The sequence below is a fragment of the Chlamydotis macqueenii genome, chromosome 3 (genome assembly GCF_036417535.1).
Source record: "Chlamydotis macqueenii isolate bChlMac1 chromosome 3, bChlMac1.mat, whole genome shotgun sequence".
Taxonomy (NCBI): domain Eukaryota; kingdom Metazoa; phylum Chordata; class Aves; order Otidiformes; family Otididae; genus Chlamydotis; species Chlamydotis macqueenii.
The window spans coordinates 115,966,354-115,983,068 of record NC_141558.1 but is presented as its reverse complement, the minus strand read 5'-3'; positions in this window follow the sequence as shown (position 1 = coordinate 115,983,068).

Below are 16,715 nucleotides of genomic sequence, written 5' to 3'. Positions count from 1 at the left end.
AGGATCATGGAAACGTCTTCTGTGTTGGAACATCTGTCTGGTTTATGTAGAGAATATCCCCGCTGAACAAGGGCAGAATGTGCTATCTGAGGCCTGTCTGCACAACCCGGCTTTCTGTTACAGTACCAGTGACCTTGAGGTCTTATTGAAGGACAAGTAAGCGGTAAACAGCCGTGCTGAAATCAGGAAAGAGGATGTTGAACAGGATGCGCTAACCGCAAGCAGGGGAGGAGAATAAGACGTAGATGCTCGTGCTTATTTGCATATATCCAATCAGTCACACAGTATCAGCGCGTGCTGCAAACCCTGTATCGAATAGTAATAAACCCACCCCCGCGTGCAACCCTGAAAATCCTATAACTGTGTGAGCAAAGCCCTCAATAGACAAAGATCGTGCTTACCTCCATGAGGAGTTCGTGATTATTCCGTTCCGGTGTTCCGACAGGTTTAGATGAGGTAAAGCTATTCTTGCGTCAGCTTGAGGGTTTCTAAAGTTATTTTTTTGTCTTTCAGAGGGAGATGAACATGCACACCTTGCCCTCTGCAGCGAGGATGCCGTGTCCGGGTTCATGCCCGTGCTGTCCTCACAGCTTGCGTCGCAGAGTTGAGCGTGGAGGGGTGTCACCCTGCAAAGGTTTGGTGTGTTGTCACAGTTGGGGCTGTGAGGTCTGGAAGGCAACCAGCGCTTTGAGGTCTGGTGGGTGGCGGTGGGGTGGAAGCGGCTGTTGGGGGATCCGTCATTTGCATAGCCCCGCCCCCTCCTGCATTCTTTGGAATGTTTGGGTCCCCATGGCAGTTTTGGAATGTTTCCTCCCAGTTGGGCCAACGGACCCGCAGCCAGTAGGTCCTCCCGTTGGAGCTCCTCTGCCTGGCAGAAATCCTTTTGCATCTGTGATTCAGAGGGGTGAAGTTGGAATCTACAGGTCTCCTTAGACAACCTTCAGCAGCTGACTGGTCCCGTTGCTCATAGGAAGTGGAGGGGCTTTACCAGGTGAATCTGCCGTTCCCCGTCTTCTGGGGCTTATGGGAGCGGTTTTGGAGGGGAGGGAGATGTCAGTTCACGGTCTGGAGCCAAACGGGATAGAGCAGAGATGGGTTGTAACTTATCTGACCTCACTTGGGTGCCTGTAATGGAGCTGTAATCGTCTCCGCCTGCACAAGTGGACTAAGGTCCGACTTTGTTTTCAAGGAGGCGGAATGAATAAAAGCCGTGAATCTGCTGTGTGATCTTTCTGACCAAATCGATAAAGCTGTCCTTTAGGAGAAGTTAAACAGGACCTTGAACTCCCTGCTTATACAGACTAACTCCGTGTTGTGTGGCCGAAAAACGGGACCAAGGCTGGCTCGGATATGGGTGTCCACACTAGACACATCCACCTTTGGTCAGATGAGTACTGCTGACGCGGAAGTCACGGACACTGCTGACGACCAATATGATCAAGCAAATGCCAATTTATTGTTGATACCTCCCGGTTAATATAGCCCTTCTAATTCCGTATCATACGCAAGCTCTCTACTAATTGGTTAACTATATCATGCACGCGCTCCTAGCTAAAATATGATTCGTTAAGTCTCTTTGTTCACGCGCACGGCTCTCTCCACCTGCACCCTGCTTCACGTCCAGCCCCCCCCCTCCCCCCCAGTCACGTATGCCAGCTGTTTTCCTTCTTCTCAAGGTTGCTTCGTTTACTTTCTCACAGGAAGCTTCATTACTTTCTCACAGGCGGCCTCATTATTTTCTCACAGGTGGCTTCAGTACTTTCTTACAGGCAGCTTCAGTACTTTCTCACAAGCGGCTTCAGTGATGTCCTTGAGGCCTGCTGCTCACAAACGTAACAATTCCATTTGGTCTGGACTGTTCACTAAGTGCCCCTGGTACTCCAGGTATCCAACAAATCCCCCTTTTTGTTTTGAACAATCCAGACCCACTTTCAGCATACGTTCCATAGCTTTCACAAAGCATTTCAAAATATACCCCAAAATCATCAGTGTCAACAGCAAACCCGTCAATAATACCAACCCATAAACTATCAAATCTTTTAGCCAGCCTGTGACCCCCAAGAGTTTCAACCAGTCTGTTAACCTGCTTTCCACTTGTATTGCATGCATGCTGCATCGTAACTCTGCCAACTGATAGCCTATCGACTTAGAGTGATCAGAAACATTCATGCAACACATACCTTCAAAATCTTCACATCCATGTCCATGCGCTAATAACAAAAAATCAATGGCTGCTAGATTCTGCAAAAATATCATGACGCATGCTATCCATGTCTTCTAATAATCCTGAGAACATGCTAGAGGTTAAATTCATTTGCTTTTGTGCCCAACAAGCTCATTTATTTAAGTTAGCTAAAGTTTTTGCAGTTGCTACCCAAGGAACAAATAAAGATAATGCTACCGCTCAGCTGTACCCAACAGGGTTAAATTGCCGTCACAATGGGGAGTCAATACTTTTAGTGATCTTCTTGCTCGCGTATGATTCCATAATGTTCTCATAGATGGAGCAAACACTATCAGTTTTCCAAAATAACATGGTCCTCCTATAGCCCTTTTTGGTGCTCCTGACCTTATTTTACTACAATATCAACTAGGTTCATGGTTGTTTGGGTTGGTTTTTTTTTGTTTCTTTGTTTGTTTTTTGTTTTTTGGGGTTTTTTTGAGCCAGATTGTCTGTATTGAGTTGTTAATCATTTTTTGCAAGCATGGTATGTTAATGATTATGCCTAGTATGATGCCTAGTATCACAATTCCGATTTTAACCAAGGACAGCAACCACCCAGTTATGCCACACACAGGCTTAGTTAATAAAATTACTGATCACACGATATACATATTCATGATTACGAAGCAAAGCTAAGTTTCACTACCTTCTAGGAATTTTCTACTATAACATTCTTCTACTATTACAGATATAACAACTCCAGTAACTTTCTTATCTATAAGAGCAATGACTAGTTTTCTGCAGGCCTCTGTTGAAACAAGCCATAAATTCTGCTAACAATGTTTTGTATCTTAAAGCTTCCCTTCTCATTCCATGGCTTTCTTCCTGAGAGCATGATTGCATTCCTCCCCCAAGGTCGGTGTGCTTCCACTGATACCGTACTGGCTCCGCGAAACACCACATCTCCCCCTTCTTTGTTTATGAGAAGAGGCTTGTTTCAACGCTTTATCTATTAAAGTCTGCACACATTTTAAGACACAGAATATAGATCAAAATACATATATAAAAGGAATGAATAAGCATCCTGCAGCTATTAGTAACAAGCTTATATCAAGTCACCAAAAGATTGCTGGATATATCAAAACCATCACTTTGTTGCTGTTTTTGTACTCCTTTTTGCAAGTTTTGAATACTTTTGTGAATAGATTCTGAATGATCAGACAGATTCACGCAGCAAAGCCCATCAAAATCCTGACAATCATGATTTTGTGCTAATAATAAAAAAAAATCTATTGCTGATCTATTCTGTTACTAACCCAACTACGCCAAAGACACCGCTGAGCAAGAGGATGATGATCAGCCGGGTCAGAGCAGAGAAGGGAGGCAGGCGCAGCACCTTCAGGGCGTCCCCTGTTGTAAATAAAGTGTGCTCTGGGTCCGTCCTCTCCCCTTCGCCCCGAGCCACCTCTGTTGATACCCTCAGCAGATTCAGTGAAAGAGTACTGACTAGGTGTTGCTGCATGCGTGGCCAGCGCGTGCAACAAGGCCTGTCAAATATGTGCTCTGCAGGCTAACAGCGGTTCTGTTTTGTAAAGTAGCATAGTATATAGAATCTACATCAGTTAACAGCGTTGATAGTGCCGATGCAGTTGTATTTATTTGCTTAGCAAGCCAACAGTCCAGTTTATTTAGCGTAGTTAACGCCTAGGCACTTGCCACACCAGGTGTAAAGACTGAAGCAGCATAATTTTACTTAGTTTCCAAAACTCTGTACTATCTTGGCAACCAGATTCAATGCTATGTATGCTTCGTTTAGGTCTTTTATGCTGTCTGGATTTTGATATGTGCTCGCATGATTACGTCATGCTGTGTCGTTGCAATGTATAGATCTTAAAGCATTTACAATCGTTACCCCTCTCGAAACATTAGCTCTTGAACAGTTAAAAAAACATAGACAGAAGTCCATCTTTACTGATTCCAAAAAGTTCCCTCTTTTGTAGTTTTAGCACTCAGCACTCGTGGCTGCTGCTGTTTTACACAGAGTTCCCCTCCTACCGGTATCTGGCAGGTCAACCAAACACGTTCTGAAAGGCTTACCCGCAGATGATACAGACAGGGATCCACTTGTTTACTGCTCCTGTAAAGACATAAGCGTATCCCTTCCCCCATGTTATAAGAGGGAACAGTCCTTCCACTTCTACAAAGCTCGACTCAGACAGGAGTATCTGTTAACCATGTCAGGGGCGGGGGGGTGGGAGCGCCTGGCGGCGGCTGTGGCCCCGGGCGTATAGGAGGAAAGAAAACTAAACCCCGAGGTTTAAGACAAGAATAGGGAGGGATCCTTAAAGCCACCGCTACAAGCAAAACAGACCATCACTAAAACCAAAGCAGGATAAGGAAAAAGGGAACAAGACAACCTCCCCCCACCCCTCCCTCTTCCCGGCCTTAACACCATCTTAACACCACTGAGCGGGACAGGGATGGGGGGGGGGCGGGAAGAGGGAATGGGGGTTACAGACAGTTAATCACGCGCCGCTTTATTGATATCAACGGTTTAACTGCTGCACCTACAGCAGCAGCCATGACTGTAGCCTTTTCTTGTTCTAACATTCGCTCGGCAGCTTCCAGCAGTTGCCCTGTACTAGATCCTTTTGGCAGCACACTAAGGGCTCTCTTAGTTTTTTCATTAGCATTATTAAAGGCAAGCATATCTAAGAACTTTGCTTTCATGTCATCATCCAGATCACGGTGAGCCATAATTGCAGTGTGCAACCGATCAATAAATTTCCCATATGGTTCTGTGGGACCTTGCCTTACTGACATAAAGGCAGGTCCGGACTTTTCATCGGGCACCCTAGCAAGCGCTCTATAGGCCAAATCTTGGCCCAGTTGTAATACTTCAGTAGCAAATTACGCTTGCCAATCAGATCGTGTGTAGGGTCCCGCTCCCATCAGCATTTGAGTTTGCACCCCGAATAATGGATCACCCAGTTGTCGAGGCGTTGCAGGTGCCCTATCACAAGCAGTCTGCCAGTGCTGAAAGAACTGCAGCTGCCGTGACAGTAGCAAAAGCATCTGGACAATCATTCTAATATCATGAGGAGTTAACAAGTGTGACAAAAAAATATGCTGCAACACAGATTGAGTATATGATGATTTTAGCACTGCACTGCACTTTTAGCTTCCTTCAGTCTAATGCTTGCCACACACTTCTCCCAGTATTATTGGTCACAACTGGAAATGCCGTGGGCAAAGGCTCTCCTTCTGTCAAAGCATCTCGAATCACCTCTTTCCTCTGCACTATCGGATTCAAATCCCCGGCCCCTCCGGCCGGCGTCCCTTGCAAAGGTGCAAAAAGACTGATCTCACCCGATGCTCCATTCGGAACGAATAGGTTGGACGCTGGCAGGTCTCGATGTGGCACAGGCGAAGGAGTTGACAAGTTTCCCAGCGACGCTTCTAGGCAAACCTCTAGGGCTTCCAGCCCTTTTAGCGTCTCTTGCAGCTGTGCATCCTTCAAGCCGGATGAATGTTCATCCCCCTCTTCCTCACGCCATGGTGCCAGGGAAGAAGGTGGTAATGGGGGATAAACCGGAGCTGCTGGCGCTGGCGAAAAGGCTCGTGACTCTGAGCCTGCGCTGGCGCAGCGTGGCGGGGTGCCTGGCGGTGGTACATCTGATGGTGGTGAAAAGCCTTTGGCAGTTTTTCCCTCTGGTGCCCACATATCTCTAGTTATAGGGGCTGTGGCTGCATTTCCTGGAGTCCTTGCTGGGGCTCGAACCCCCCCACCCTCAGCACGAGCCGGGGCGGCGGCAGGGCTCGTTAAACCCGAGAACAGCATGCTGATAGCGGAGGTGGACCCGCCGGCTGGAGTTAAAGCCGCCAAAGCAGACGCGACGACTGAACGTTCGGCTTTCATGCTTATCAATGTTTCATTCATTAGCCTCCACACGGTGGAGAGTTTGCTCGCCTCCTTTGATCCCTTACTTATTTCATCCCACAGTTCTTTTCCTATATTTTCCCGTGTCGGGAGTTCAAAAGCATCATCAACTGTGGGGATTAATTCCCTTTTCTTTGCCCACTGCAGCAAAGCTTCTAGGACGGCCGAGTCATAACTCAGTCCTCTCATAGAGAGCATATGTTGGAGGAGCTTAACCACTGCTGACTCCTCTTTGCTCAGTGTGGACCCCATCTCCTCCCCGGCCGCTCGTTTGGCCAAGACGAGATTCCCTCCGTACCTTTTGTACCTTTTTGCACTATAGGGACTTCCCGAGCGCCGGGGCAGCACTCGACTTCGACCGGCTTCCGCCCCCTCATTTCTTCTTTCCTTCTTCGGTTCCGTCGGGATGTCCAACATCGATCTGAGGGTCCCTGTACCCTCTCTCCGAGGGTCCCTGTTCAGGCGCCACCTGCTGACGCGGAAGTCACGGACACTGCTGACGACCAATATGATCAAGCAAATGCCAATTTATTGTTGATACATCCCGGTTAATATAGCCCTTCTAATTCCGTATCATGCGCAAGCTCTCTACTAATTGGTTAACTGTATCATGCACGCGCTCCTAGCTAAAATATGATTCCTTAAGTCTCTTTGTTCACGCGCACGGCTCTCTCCACCTGCACCCTGCTTCACGTTCAGCCCCCAGTCACGTATGCCAGCTGTTTTCCTTCTTCTCAAGGTTGCTTCGTTTACTTTCTCACAGGAAGCTTCATTACTTTCTCACAGGCGGCCTCATTATTTTCTCACAGGTGGCTTCAGTACTTTCTTGCAGGCAGCTTCAGTACTTTCTCACAAGTGGCTTCAGTGATGTCCTTGAGGCCTGCTGCTCACAAACCTAACAATTCCATTTGGTCTGGACTGTTCACTAAGTGCCCCTGGTACTCCAGGTATCCAACAGAGTACCACCCCAATTTCCTGTGTTCCTCATCAGGTGTGTGATAACTCTGCAGTTAGTCCACGCTGAAGCCAAGTACGATCTCTGTCTCTTATTTCTCTTTTGTTTGTTTGTTTGTTTTTGTTTAACAGCAAGGGAAGTCAGTCTGACGTTCAGCTGCAGAAGGAAGTTGGCGTTTGAAGATCACGCTTGGCTCTTCAAGTAGGAACTGCGCACTGTGAATTTTGTTAGTCAGCAGGAATGAAGTATTCGTAGGACAAAAGCTAAGTAAATTGCAGGGAAGCGGAAAAGGTGCTCTCTAACTTCCAAGAGATACTCTTGGAATAGAATCAGAATCTAAATATTTTGAGCAAAAGATGCTTAAAATGTCAGGTAAAAACTATGAGCGTAACGCTATCATTTTAGTTTGGATTTTGGTCTATTTCAGATTTAAAGCTTGAATTTACGCTAATTTAGTTGCATTGATGTGGAAAACATGTTCAAATAGCCACGCATTTCTTTGAAATGAAAACAAGCCAAGCAGCAGCTACAAAAAAAGAGTGGCTTTGGCTTTAAAGTGCTTGGTCTTTTTGAACTGAAATCTACAAGTTGCTGTTAAATGGCCTAGAGAAACAATCCTGCAATTCTGCATCACAAATGTTGTGATCCGCTCCCTTGTAAGAAATTGTTGCTGCTGTTGCTTAGGAGAGACGTAGGCAATGAGTGGTTGGGCTGTGGCCTCTCAAGACGTGTGTATCTCCTCTTGTTCAGAAGGCTCTGAGGCTGCAGCAAGCGCACGGCCGCCACAGCAGCAAGGGAGGGTCCAGAAAAGAAGTCAGCAAGCTACACAGGAGGAATGGGCAAGTAAAAGCCTGAATCCCGTCTGTCCTAACTAATGAACTGCTCAGCTCTGGGCTGGCGGCAGAGGCCAGCTGCAGTTCGGGGTCTCGGGCACAAACCTTGTGCAGTTCGGTACTTATCTGCTTCCTCACAAATCAAGAAAGAGAAGGAGCTCCGTGTTACTGAGCTCAGTAAAGGGAAAAGAACCTTCTCTTGAGATCTGTCTGCCTCTTTTGGAGCACGGGCTTGAGCACAAAGGAGAAGAGTGTCTGTAGGAGACCAACTGACTAAGGCTAACTTGTGACCCCCTGGAGCAGGGAACTGGTTTTGCTCAGAAGGCTGCAAACAAGAGCAGGAGGCAAAGCCTGATAAGGCAGCAGGGGGCAAGGAGACCCCCGGAGCCTCTAAATCTGTGTCCCTGGGTTACGGTGACACTGCAACCGGGTGTGGCTGGGGGATGGACATAAGGTGGCCTTGCCTTAGCCCATTACCGCATTTCTAAAGAGACCCTGTCTGCTGAGGGAACTTTGCCTCCTTAACTCCTCATCGACACCGAAATGCATATTCCAAGTGAACCCCCCGAGTATGTAACTGAAGGTTTAGGAGCTCATCCTAAGTTACATAATGCGTAAGCCAGCCTAGATGACGCTAAATGTCACCTAACGCTGCCTGGATCATGCTAAGCATCACCTATGGTGGCAGGGACAGATTACCTTGATAAAAAGCCTTGGCTCCAGCAAAGAATAGGATTTTCTGGATGAGCGCTCCCACAAACCGTAGACCCCCACTGGCTGCACCTATGCTGGAACCCGGACCATTGATATCTTTCTCTCTCTCTCTCCCCCCTTCTCTTTCTTCTTACTAGAAAAAAGGTAAACAAGTAAGTAAAGGCAAGGCATAAAATCCTCGCATGCGTGGTAAACAAGAAGCATTTCTGCCACCCAATCATTTGCCAATGAGCCTAACTCTTGAACAAAAGTCTCTGTTTACCCCCGGGCTGGTATTGTCTGAACCTTCTTCCAGCCAGGGGAATCAGCAAATCTGAGTCACACCTCCCTCCTCTCACCGTCCTGTGCTGGGACCCAGGAAACGGGGCACGACGCAGTGGCAGGCGAGAAGTTGGGATGTGCCAGTGTGCTAAGAGCAGGCTGCTGGGCGGGCTGAGGGGATGCAGGGAGTCTGTACCCAGGGAAGCTGTTCCACTTTGTATAATTCAGTACCTGCTTTATTGGGAGGTGGAAGCCGAGTTCCCAGCAGGCACACCACAACTCCTCTCTCTCTCTGGCCCGTTCATTGTCCCGGTACCGCTCCAGCTGTACAGAAAGTTGGATGCGCACTGCTGAAGGGAGATTCTCGCCTCAGGATGCCTGCAGCCTCGAGCTCAGCCTTGCGCTTGCTCCGTGAGAGAGCCACGGCTCTAACTGCAAGTAGGAGATGAGTAGGAGATGCGGATGTGGGACTTGTGCAGGGAGCGCCTTAGCTGCCGGGCTGCTGGACAGGGTGAGACCCGTGCCAGCCAATTCACCTAACTTGTCAAATTCACACAGGACGGACAAAGGAAGGGTGTGGATGATTCCCTGTTCTTTTCAAAACAATCTTGGAGCTGTAATTTCCATTTTCACTCTTCCCTTCTCCTTTCCAGGCAGGGAAGCCGATTTTAGCTCCTCAAGCAGCCCAGGCAGGATCTCAGAGCCTGAAGGCCGTGTGTCTGCGGCTGGAATCAGATCTGCTTTTTCTCGCACGTAGGCAAAGCCATTTTTGCTGAATACGCAAGTGTTGCTAGAGCTGAGACAGCCTACCATGTACGGTCTTGCAACCAGCACATGCACTCAGTACTGGGAGTTCTAAAACCATCTGGGTGGCAGTGTGCTCTGGATACCTGCCAGAGCAGGCGACACACATGGCAGAGAAGAAATTGCCACCACGCTGCTGCTGTTTCCCTCTCTCCCCCAGGCAGCTCAACAGCCAAGCACGTCAGATGCGCACCTAAAGCTCGATAGGATGAATCCGGGTTTCAGGGTGCTCAGCTTCATAACTCAGGTGTGGAGCTGAACTCAGTCCGCACGCTACCTCACCCGGCCGTGTCTGCAGCTGGGTGCCCTTGCCAGTGGCCCGGCTGGCTGCTCTTGGGCACAGCACCCATTTTGGCTGCGGGGATGGCTGCGTATTTTGCAGTTAAACGTCTCATTTGCTCTAATGGCACTGAAAGCAAGTACAGGAAAGAGTAAATTTGGCACTATAGCCACAAATCAGCCGTTTCCTCCAGTACTTGGATTCGCCAGAGGCCGTCACTTGTGGGGACACTGAGGAGCCCCAAATGACTCAAGCTTTCTCATCAGAGAAACAGGGATGTTTCTCCTTTTGCCAGCACTGAAGGACTGTAGGAGTGATGTTATGTGATGGTTTGGGGTTTTTTTTCTTTTCAGGCGATCAAGGAGATACATCACTTGCGGTGACGATCCCAGCATTAAGGTACAAAATCCAGAGCGGTATTTGGTTCCTCGGCAGCAGAAAGAAGTTAGGGGAGTACGGCATTTGAAAAGAAGGCTGAAGGAATCTGAGAGCAAACTTAAAGAAAGGTATATTTCACTTCAGAAATCAGAGTTAGAAAGACTGACTTGGGAGCGTTTTGGGGTGGGAGCCCTGGCTGTTTTTACTCAGCAGAAGTGTTACAACAGTTGTGTTTTGCTACAGGGAAACAGAAATAGAAGAGCTGAAAGCTCAGCTGGGACGGATGAAGGAAGACTGGATTGAAGAAGAGTGTAAGCGTGTGGAGACGGAGCTCGCCTGCCTGCAAGCAAGAAGGGAAATTGAAGAACTCGAGCAGGTTATTGAAAGCATGAAAACCAGCGTGGCCGAGAAAGATGAAGAACTTGAGCAAAACAAGACCTTGGAATCTTTGCTGCCGATCATGAAGATGGCTCAGAACAGGTTTGTGAGACACGAGGAGTGCCTGGAGTACACGCGTGAATCGGAGGGGAAGTCCTCTCAGGCAGGACTAAAGCGGAGATGCTGGAGCAGCAGCCTCGTCGGAGATGTCCTGGCTGTAGCAGCCCCTGTTGTTCCAACTGTCCTGTGGGCTTTCAGTGCTTGGAGAGGAGGAACAAATCCCATTTGCAACATGGGGGCCTTGCTTGGTGGCTGCTGCCTGCTGGCCCTGCCCTCTTTACGCCGTGCACCCTTCAGTGTCCAAACCTGAAGTCCCCTCTGTCCCTGGGCACCGGCTGGCTGAGGCAGAGAGAAAGAGGGATGAGGAAAACAGGGCTGCACTTGAAATAGTAATGTTTTCAAGTCTTAATGTGTTGGAATCTGACAGTCGTTTGAGCCCTTGGAAATACTGTGTACATGAATGTTTTGTGTTTTAACTTACTGGGTTTTGAATTGCTTTATTGTAAACTGCCTGTAAACTGCCTGTAAACTGCCAAGTTCAGTAAAGCATGTTAGAAACGTTAAACACGTGCGAGTGTTTTATTGTCGCAAAGCTATACCAATTAGCCCGTCTCAGCGGAGCTATCAGGCACAGGCAGAGCTGGAGGAGGCACTCTATGAGGGCATAAGGAGCCAGCAGCACCCAGCAAACAGAGTTAGCCTGACAAAACCTGATTCCGGCTCCAAGCGTAAGCACTGGGCCAGAGAGAAGGGCTCCCGCCAGCTCTGCCGCACCCACGCTGCATTAACAGGTGCCAGTGCCGTCATCTTTAGCCCAGTGCCATCTTCCAGAAGCTTGTAACTTCTCATTCTCTACTGCCAGGAGAGCATCAGTCTTGCTGGCCCTTAACAGCCGTCCAGAAGGCCTCGTTTAAGCCGGCCAAGAGTCAGGCAGTCTCGGTGTGCCCACTGAGATGCCACTGCGACCATCAAACCAGGAATTGTCCAGGTCCAAAACCTGAGATCTCTGCATCCGTCAATGCTACAATTTGCTACAGACATACCATCTTAATATTTCTCTTGTCTAATATTAGTCTTTACTCTTTGTCACGTCTCACGTGGATCCCGCTGGTGCTGGAGGGTGTAAGGGACTGAAGGAATCCATGTGTGCTGATGTCTCAAACCTTGTTGTGGCCGTGAGGCAGGGTGCAGTTTGCATAGGGGCAGTAGGAGCCCGGCAGCACAGGAGGTGGTGGCCGCATGGGGGATGCGCAGCTCCACAGGTCGCTGTTAACCACTTGCCATCCATGGCCAGGGGTCACACAGCGGCCACCTGAGGAAGGGGCTTCGCACCACCCCTCACATGTAGCGCTTGCTTAGCGCCTGCGCAGAGGACTCAGAGCTCTCTGGAACCAGACCATACAAGTCTTCAAGGGGCATAACCGGAGCTGGGCATTAGGCTATAAAAGAGCCGGCCTCAGGGAGCCGCGTGCGAGCCCCCCCACCGGAATCACGCACCCGCCCGTCATCGTCGTCGCTGGGTCCAAGGGTGGTGATATCTCTTTCCCTCTCTTTTCCATCTTCCTCCTTTTTAGAAATGTTCTGATAAGAGCCCCAGCTGTCAACCCCTTGATGCTTCCCAAGTTTTGAAAGTTAACTCGTTCCACTGAATGATAAATAAAATGTTAAATCGATCGTTTGGTGTCGTTCCACCTTAATTTAGTCCCAGGGAATCACAAACCTGCTACGGCCCTGGGTCCTAACCGGCTGCTCCGGCGCAGCGCCATGCAGGGCTCCTCTGCTGCACTAGGATGCAGGGCTACTCAGGCACAACACCATGTGAGGCATTGGTCCCCGGGCGCACGTGACGTGGGGCTCCTCCCCAGACGCGGGCAGCCTCTTGGGCCGTGGGGCTAAATCCCCTGGAACGAGGCGACCCCCTTGCAATTACAGGAACTGTTGAGCAGTTAGTGGAGAGTGTGCAGAAGGCGGCTTGTCTGCAGATGACGTATGAGCAAAAATTGGAGCCCCGAAAGGAGTCTCCAGTGATGATGCCTGTGGACCCTGAGTGAATGACCCCCCCTTATCAAACTCCCGATTCTTTAAAACCCACTGGAATACAGAGAAAGGTCCGAGTTATGCCGGCTACTGAAAGAATGAGGGCAACTTTAGAGGGACTTACCCCTGAAAGGGACCACCAACCCCCGGATGGGAAAGGGTGGAGCTGGGGGGAGGTGGCACAGGAATTGATAAAGTTTGGGCGCAAGGACGGCCCAGTGGTTACATCGACTGGAAGGCCTGACTCTAAGGGTTTAAGATGTATGGTGGAAGTCAAACCGGCATTGCAGCAGGAGGGTAATTCCAAACCCTCCCTCGCCAGAACCCCCGCAGGAAGAGACATTCCAAGTCGACCCAACGTCCTGCGGCAAAAAGGAATCCCAAGGGAATTGATGGAGGGGTTACCCACTGACAGGCTAGAGAGATTGGTGAGGCGGTGGCCAGACAGGCCAATTCGCAAGGAACCCGATCTTATAGCCTGTGAGGGTGAGGCCCCTAGCGCCCCGCCTCCCATCAGTCTCCGGGAGGCTGACCAGTCCTGAAACCGATTCCTTCGCCTCCAGAGGGTGAGCCGGGGGGCGAAGGTTGGGTGTATATTAGACAGCTCACCATGGGCAGTAGAAATGATTTATTAATCGCTGGCATTGTGGCCCCTCGACAAATTCCAATTACCTTTGGAGTAGACACTGGAGCTCAAATCTCGGCAATCAAGCGCAGAGATGCTGCAAAGTGCGGAATCCAGCCATCGAAAAAGCAATCACTTGTGGCTGATGCATTTGGCAATGTTCAACGGCAACCGTCAGTGTCGGTTAGCCTCCGCTTGCCGGGGGATGAAAAAGCCGACACAGTGGCGATGGTAGCAGGCGAATTCCCGCTTAATCTGCTAGGGCTTGGCCTATTGACAGGACGGAGCTGGTCAGATAACCAGGGGGGACAATGGTCTTTTGGTAAGCCAGGGTATGACACAGGATTGTTGCAGACTGCCCCCCCACTTCCTCCCTCGCAACTTACAAATGTCAAACCTTACCCAGTACCCTTGGGAGCCAGGGAAGGAATAAAGCCAGAATAAAGCTAGAGGAGTAAAAGGAACAGGGCATTGTAGTCTCAGCTCACTCCCCCTTTAACTCGCCGCTGTGGCCAGTGCGGAAACCTCATGGGAAACGGAGACTAACTGTGGACCATCGCAGGCTTGATGCAAATACCGGTCCGTTGACAGCCCCCGCACCCAACGCTGCCGAGCTAACAGCCGCAATCCAGGAGCGAGCCCACCCGATTATGGCAACTGTGGATGTGAAAGACATGTTTTTTATGGTACCCTACAAGCTGAGGACCAAGACCGCTTTGCTTTTACCTGGCAGGGGCAGCAATTCACTTGTACGCGACTCCCACGGGGATATAAGCACTCCCCCACGCTAGCCCATCATGCCTTAGCAGGAGAGCTGGAAATGGTTCCTGCCGAGGAGGGGGTCAGTGTTGATCAATACATTGATGACATTCTTGGGGCAGAGGGGGGAGGAGACAGAAAGGGTACAGAGGACAATTCACTTAAAAACCTTGAAACTGGCCAATGCGGGGGAGAGAAAAAAAAAAAGACAAAGTATTTCTACTTGTCATTTAGAATGACGGTTAAATTTGATCCTTAAAGCTGAAGGCCATCTGTGATCTCCCAAATAAAATCCCACCAGCGTGAAGAGATCAATTTGTCTTACTTTGAATTCTTAGAATCATAGAATCATAGAATGGTTAGGGTTGGAAGGGACCTTCAAAGGTCATCTAGTCCAAGCCCCCTGCAAGGAGCAGGGACATCCCTGACTAGATCAGGTTGCTCAGAGCCTCATCCAGCCTGGCCTTGAACGTTTCCAGGGATGGGGCCTCCACCACCTCTCTGGGCAACCTGTTCCAGTGTTCTATAACTCGCATTGTAAAAAATTTTTTCCTAATTTCTAATCTAAATCTACCCCCCTCTATTTTAAAACCATTACTTCTCGTCCTATTGCAACAGGCGTTACTGAACAGCCTTTCCCCATCTTTCTTGTAGGCCCGCTTGAGGTACTGGAAGACCACTATCAGGTCTCCCCGGAGCCTCCTCTTCTCCAGGCTGAACAGCCCCAACTCTCTCAGCCTGTCCTCATAGGAGAGGTGCTCCAGCCCTTTTATCATCTTTGTGGCCCTCCTCTGGACCTTCTCCAACTGGTCCATGTCCTTCTTGTGTTGGGGGCTCCAGAACTGGACACAGTACTCCAGGTGGGGTCTCACCAGGGCAGAGTAGAGGGGGAGAATCACCTCCCTCGACCTGCTGGCCACGCTCCTCTTGATGCAGCCCAGGATGCGGTTGGCCTTCTGGGCCGCAAGGGCGCATTGCCCGCTCATGTTAAGCTTCTCATCCACCAGCACGCCCAAGTCCTTCTCCTCAGGGCTGCTCTCAATCCATTCCCCGCCCAGCCTCTATTTGTGCCTGGGATTGCCATGACCCAGGTGCAGGACCTTGCACTTGGCCTGGTTGAACTTCATGAGGTTGGCACGGGCCCACCTCTCCAGCCTGTCAAGGTCCCTCTGGATGGCATCCCTCCCTTCCAGCGTGTCGACGGCACCACACAACTTGGTGTCGTCGGCGAACTTGCTGAGGGTGCACTCTATCCCACTGTCCATGTTGCTGACAAAGATGTTGAACAGGGCCGGGCCCAGCACGGACCCCTGAGGGATGCCACTCGTGACCGGTCTCCACATGGACATTGAGCCGTTGACCACCACTCTCTGAGTGCGGCCATCCAGCCAACTCCTTATCCACCGAGTGGTCTGTCCATCAAACCCATGGCTCTCTAGTTTAGAGAGAAGGATGTCGTGTGGGACAGTGTCAAAAGCTTTGCACAAGTCCAGGTAGATGATGTCAGTTGCTCGTCCCTTGTCCACCGATGCCGTCACCCCGTCATAGAAGGCCACCAAATTGGTCAGGCACGATCTGCCCTTGGTGAGGCCATGTTGGCTGTCACCAGCCACCTCCTTGCTCTCCGTGTGCCTTAGCATGGTTTCCAGGAGAATCTGCTCCATGACCTTGCCAGGCACAGAGGTGAGGCTGACCGGCCTGTAGTTACCCGGGTCTTCCTTATTCCCCTTTTTAAAAACTGGGGTTATGTTCCCTCTCTTCCAGTCGTCGGGGACCTCACCGGACTGCCACGACTTCTCAAATACGATAGCCAGTGGCTTGACAACTTCATCCGCCAGTTCCCTCAGGACCCGCGGATGGATCTCATCAGGTCCCATGGACTTGTGCACCTTTAGGTTCCTCAGATAATCCCGAACCTGCTCTTCGAGTACAATGGGCAGTTCTTCATTCTCGCAGTCCCTGCTTGCACCTTCTACAGCTTGGGTGGTGGGACAGGAACTCTTGTCAGTGAAGACTGAGTCTTATTCCAACACTGACAGAGAATGTGACCCTGAGCAGCTGAGATTTACAAGAAACCCGTGCACTGAACAGTCCAGTTGTTGCAAAACCTCCAAAGTGTTGCAAACCTGCTACGAATACCAGCTCGCTGCTAGGAAACCCCACACCCTTTCCATCTCAATCTGGGCATTGAGGACTTTAATCAGTGGAATTATAATCAATAACAACACCAATGATTGATAACAGGAAAATACTGAATCAATGTGAATTTGGAATGTAGATGTAGGGTGATTCTTACTAACCATAGAACTCTAGGGTTAAATTTTATATATGAAATATCCTTATCCTAATCAGTTTGGTGTGTCAGGGGTAGTCAGGATAGCGGTAGAACTAGGCACCAGTTATGCAGCTGGGGCCTTGAGCCGTCACTTTCAAGCCAGAAGAGAAACATAAAACTCCCTTATCTGAGAAAGGTAACATATCCTTATCCTAGACAATTAGTTCCATATGTCGGGGTAGTTAGGCACCG